At 44.3% G+C, this 6,048-nt stretch overlaps 1 long non-coding RNA gene across 1 annotated transcript; it reads right to left on the reverse strand.

Annotated features, from left to right (window-relative positions):
- Positions 1 to 1,349: 1,349 nt before the first annotated feature.
- Positions 1,350 to 4,015, reverse strand: LOC102010538. Its single transcript, XR_259133.1, has 4 exons — positions 3,903 to 4,015; positions 2,155 to 2,361; positions 1,967 to 2,072; positions 1,350 to 1,755 (listed from the first exon to the last, which is right to left on the reverse strand). It is a non-coding gene; the product is annotated as an uncharacterized LOC102010538 (long non-coding RNA).
- Positions 4,016 to 6,048: the final 2,033 nt, after the last annotated feature.

A 6,048-nucleotide genomic window follows, 5' to 3' on the forward strand; every position in this document is an offset into this window, starting at 1 on the left:
TCATGCTGTGTCACCTACCCCGGCCCTCTGCGAGCTCTCATGCCAGCCCTGCCTTGGAAGCCGACCAGAGACACCAGACTCAGGTCTGTTGCACTGCTGCCCCGTAAACTCCCTGGCCTTTCAGGGAGGGTGGCTGGGAAGCAAACTGGGTGACCTCAGTGTCTCCACCCACTTCCTCTTCCTCACTGTCTCTGTGTGACAATCAGGGTCTCTGTCCACCGACACACCCAATTCCTGTGGAAGGAGACCATTGAACCATTGCTTTCCTAACCCAGCAGGCAGCAGAGGGAAGAGACCGTGGTGGATTCAAGCTGGGGTCCTGAGCTGAGGGTCACAAAGACCACAGCAGCAGACATGGGGCAGAGGCCAGAGCTGCTGACGGCCTCAACAGGCACTGCCGCTTGAGCACGTCCCCCACCATTAGTGAGTTGGGTGCTTGGTCCCCAGTGAACAGTGCCGAGGAGTGGGACCTGTACGAGGTCAGCGCGAGGACTGCTGAGGAGTGGGCCCATTATCCTGATGGAGGGTTTGTCATAGGAGTGGATTCCGCCCCTTCTGGCTCTCTCACCCATAGGGAGCCACGTTACGGCCCAGCAGGAAGCCCCTCCGTCTTCAACCTCCCAGCCCCACAGCCCTGAGCCAAACGTAATTCTACGTTTATTAACTCCCAGCCTGCAGTGTTCTGTTGGAGCAGCAAAAGATGGACGGAGACGCCGGGCCGAGATGGAGGTTGCAGGTGGAGGGCAGGTGGGTAGGATGGAGAAGGAGTGGAAGGAGCCTGAGAATAAAGTGGCCAGGAATGAGCAAAGAAACAAACACCATAACCCTATCAGAAACTGCCTCTAAGAATGTCAGCCACTCCAAACAAGCCCCTCTCCTCCTGGCAGCAGTGCATCTGAAACGTGTTATTCAGAGAAGACAATATTACTGAAGTCAACGTGGATGGTGACAACTTTGTCTTCTTGCAGAATGCAAAAAACCAGTGCCGTGGAAGTGCTTCAAGTAAATGAAAATGAATCCAGTTCATAATCAAATAAAAATGTTATGGGTCTGGAGCCAGGGAATATTCTTATAGTGGGCTTTTTTCAGCACCCTAAATTTAACCAGATGGAATGCTTTTTAAAGCACCACCCTATTCAAACTTTGGAAGTGAAGAATTTGTCTTTTAATGGTAAATTTGCATTCCATCAAAAGATGGAACGCGTCATCCTCAGCTTACTTACTACCCAGAGATAAATTATAATTTAATTTATTTTGCTTTATGGTCTATGATGAATACCTAGATTTCAGAAAATTTATTTTAGACATGACCAAGTAGAGGTATACAAACAACATGGGCAGAGATACATGAAAAATGTGAGCTCCATTCCTGGTATACTGAAAGCCATGTAACCACAAATTCTTGGTGGTTTTAATATGAATATCTTATTTCACAAACCCCAAATACTGAGGTTAGAGAGAGAATACTCACTACCCCGAATATGGAAAAATTAATGCAGCTGAATTATTAGGAAGGGAGGATCTAGTTGCTGAAATGCAAATAGGTCAACAGCAAGTTAATGTAATCCAACTGGGAACCACGGGGTCTGTCAAAAGCGCTTGGTTTGGAAATAGTCCCACATGCTACTGAAGCAGCGTCTTGATTTCTGATAGCTACGACAAGTGGAAGCCGTGGTGATGGAATCAGTGCCCATGTTGCTCTAATTTCTATACCCTGGGGTACGCGCTCCACAGTCAGCAGGTGGGTGTAGACATCTGCTGGAAACAGAAGTAAAGACACAATTTTAACCATCAACAAATACTGCTTGAATGTCAACTGTGTACCGAGCTCTGTGGCAGGCTTGGGGAACGTGAGAGGTGACAGAGCAAAAGGCAGCGGGACGCTCGCGTGTGGAATTAATGGATCCGCTGAAGGATCCAGGTCTGCTAGCAGGTGTGTGCTGATTCTGGCCTGAGACCTACTCACAGTGCAGTGGACCCCAGAGAGAACAGCGACGCCACACTTCCGTGGGCAAGGGAAGGTTCACCAAGAAGGCTACACTTGCACTGGAGCTTTGCAGATGTTCAGGACTCTGAGCAGGAGGAGGAGGCAGCAGAGTGAGCATTCAGGCACAAGGAAAGGATTTCCAGAGGCAGGGAGGTGCCACAGCTCACCTGGACGGCAGGCGTTTTGCTTTATCTGGTCAGAGGGTGCGAGAAGAATGGCTTGGCCTTGGGGTAGGTGCTCGGGCTGCTGCAGCTGCATTGTCTCAGGGGCAGGGTATAAGCAGTGGGAATCTGTGTCTCACAGTTCTGGAGGCTGCCATCATGGTCTGATGAGGGCCCTCTCCCAGGTCACAGGCTGCCAGCTTCCCACGTAGCCTCGGGTCACGGAAAGAGAAGCAGAGAGCTCTCAAGGATCCTGTTTATGAGCGGACTAACCCCCCCATGACATGTCCTGAATCCCCACCTCTAATACTGTTGCACTGGGGGTCACAATTCCCACATGTGATTTTTGGGGGGAATAAACATTCATTTCATGGTGAGCCCACAGATGGTCCTGCACTGTAGGTGGACATTGTTAATGGGAACTCAGAACCCAATATGGAAGAACATATGTGGGTACACTCCTGGTCACTGGGAGTTCTCTATCACACATGCATCCACCTCCTGTGCACTCCCTACTTGCCTATTTTTGTCAGAAAATGACCTTCCTTGGGACATGCTATGATAAGATACTTTCTTTTGAGCCCTCTCTCTGGGCTGTCCTGGTCCCCTTGAATGCCAGTCCATTGAAATGGGCTCCCATAATATATCCATGTACCCTAAAAGGAATTTTATAGCCTGTGACATGAAAGAGCATCAGAGAGATGGGCAGTGATCCCAGTCTGGGCATAAAAGAAGATTCCTCACAGTGACATGGGAGAGGAGGAAGGGTAGTTTCACATATGAAAGAAGTAAAAGATGAAACCTTTTGATTTGCCATCTATGGAAGGGAATCAGGAAGCAAAGCCAAGAGAAAGAAGCACATCAAAGGAATACAAACTAAAACGAGCCCTTGGGACGAAAGGAGCTTCATCAAGGCAGAAGACTGGCATGTAGGAAAAACCTTAGGGAACAGACCTGATGTGGGACATTCTGGGAAGAAACAGACTGGGACCCCTTGGCGGAGAAGTGGATCAGGCCGGCACAGTGACTCAGATGGTGTCGCTGGCAGGAACACGATGTGCTCACTCTCGACACCATCTCCAAGTTTAGACTGCAGATAATTAATGAGCTCATGTTACATATCAAAAAGTTATCTAGGGCCGGGGATATAGCCCAGTGGCACAGCACCTGCCTGGAAGTACAAGGTCCTGAGTTCAATTCTCGGTACCACACACATAAAAAAAAATAAATAAAAAGGTTATCTAAACACTCCAAAGTCAGAGGTGACAACTCTTCAGACTACATAGGGTTTTGGGTGATTATATTCAGTCCTATTTATATTGCGCTTTTGTGGTTGACTTTAGAATAAGTTCCTCTCTTGAATAATCTATCAGGTAGATATTTTATTTCTTTATGAAAATATATACTTGTTTATCTGTAGTAGGAAAATTAAAAAGTGAAAACATCCCTTAGATGAGAGAAATTTTGGTGTGTGTTTCTGGATGAATAGAAAAGACTTAGGTACCACCTAGAAATCAAGTAAGCTAGTAACAATTTAATATGATCCACATTTATATAGTATATAATTATAAAACTCCACCCCAAGGAATTATATCACATTTCCATTTGAGACATTGTACGATTACTAAAACAAGAGTAATAAAATGAAAAAGAAAAATTCAAAATTATTTTAGGAGACAAAAAATTCTTGCTGTGTTTCTAGAGTAATTCAGTAGATATGCCAAGAGCAACACATTGTTAATTATATCACTTACCAATGGAATAAAATAGAAGCAGTTCACTGAAGGTTCATTTAAAGTAATTTATAGTTGCAAAACACTATCTTAAAACTTATAGTGTCTTCCATTTGGACCACTGCTATTAGCAATAAAGCTGAAAGAAAAAAAATCAAAATTATATTAGCAAAGGACAAAAAGGTGATCTTTCTGTGGTTCTGGACTTGCAAAAGTAGATTCATTGGACGATGAGATTAACTCACAGGATGATACACTTTTGTTTCCAGTTTGTGTGCAGAAAGCCAAACTGGACTGCCAGAGCAGCAGTCCTTGTACCGGCGGAGTGTGCTCAGCCGGGCAAGCTCCTGGATGGAGGCGACTTCTGGGAAGTTTGTCCTTAATTTTCCCTCAGGAATTTCCTTGAGGCCCGCATGGTGGGAGGGTGAGGTTCAGGGCTGTGGCCATCAGTGTCCTGTTCAGCTCCGTGTGCGTGTGTGTGGATGGATCTAGAACTGTCCCAAGTGTCTGCCAGATTAGGGAGCACTCCGACCAGCTCTGCCATGTGGAGAAATCAGGACAGAGTTGGTTGGTCCTGACCCTGGGAACATGGCATCTGGACCAGGTCTGATGCTGGACCCTGCATACTATCACAGTCTGAGGTCTCCTTCCTCAGGGGCTGGGAGGCCCAGAGGAGCCCCTTAAGTTCGCTCTTGCTTCGTGGTCCATTGGGAATATAGCATACGTAAGGGTACTTTTGAAGCATTTGCATCTGTGATGGTTAACTTAACCGTCACCTTGGGAGCCATGCAGGGAATTAGGAAAGCTCGCGAATGGCTGCGTCTGCATGTGCCATGGCGGCATGGCCTTGGGTCCCGAATCCGGTCCTCAGCGCCTCCCCTCTGGTGCTCTTCCCTTCTCTGCTTTCTGGTACTATGAACTAAGCTGCTTTCCTCCACCACATCCTCCCACCACGAATTTTCTGCCTTGAGTCAACTGACCATGGACTAAACCTACTGAAATCTTGAGCCAAAGGAAACCTCTCCTCCTATAACTTGTGGGGGTTCGGCATTGTGTCCAACAGTGGGAAAGCTGACCAATACAAAATTCTTCCTTGGCTGTTCGGACATATTCATATTTCTAAGTCAGTGAGGTTTCTCTCAACCAGGAAAGCTGAATTGGATAACACTGAGTGATTCTATTGACTTTTTCTGAATGAATTTGAGTTTGTATCTTTTAGGTATTCAGCTCTTTACATGCACGGTTGATCTTTTCATCTCCTTTGAAAAGATTCTCTTCTACTTTTCAAGGATACTTCCTCTGGAAATTGAATATTTAGGGAAAATTCACTTCTTTGAGGCAGTTCAGGAAAAAAATGAAATTTCTTCTCTCTTTTCTTTCTCTTTCTTTCTTTCTTCCTTTCTTTCTCTCTTTCTTTCTTTCTTTCTTTCTTTCTTTCTTTCTTTCTTTCTTTCTTTCTTTCTTTCTTTCTCTTTCCTTCTTTCTTTCTCTATCTTTATATCTTTCTTTATCTTTCTTTAAACCAACTATAGCTCAGGTGTTTCAGCTTAGATATTCTTAATATGACCATTCAATATGCCAACCAGTTTTGCTGTTGTATCCAGGAATGTGTGTACATTGTTTTCTATTATCTTTAAGATTTCTTAAGGTTTTAACTTAACTACAGCAATTGGTTTCTTGAAAACTCCTGTAAATTAATCTAAGATTAATTGTACAAGATTCTTGTCAGTTTTGTTAAACTCCATACAGACTCTGTTTCCTAACGCAGGCATCAAATCCAATTCTAAGTTGTGACAGCCAAGAATGGTGACCTGAGTGTTCATCCTAAAATGCTCACCCTGAGGGCAACATGTTGAAGATTTTTGAACCTCACATTAGACTTTTCTGAAAGGCATCTTTCTATTTTTCAGCCTCTCATGAAAGCTGCATTGGCATGAGCTGACCTTCACTCTCTTTTTATTATTTTAAAGAGAAAAGAATAGAAACAAAATAACAAAAACAAAAAGACATAAACAACCCCAAAGCAATAAAAATGATACAGAACTTCAAAACAAGGTGATAGGAAATTAACAATGGTTGTTGTATTACATACTGTTATCTTCAAAGTGATTACTCAGATAACCAGATATAGGCATGTAAGACTGATCAAACAATTAAACATTAACTG

This window comes from Chinchilla lanigera, unplaced genomic scaffold (assembly GCF_000276665.1).
Source record: "Chinchilla lanigera isolate Chin_1 unplaced genomic scaffold, ChiLan1.0 scaffold00002, whole genome shotgun sequence".
Classification (NCBI taxonomy): Eukaryota; Metazoa; Chordata; class Mammalia; order Rodentia; family Chinchillidae; genus Chinchilla; species Chinchilla lanigera.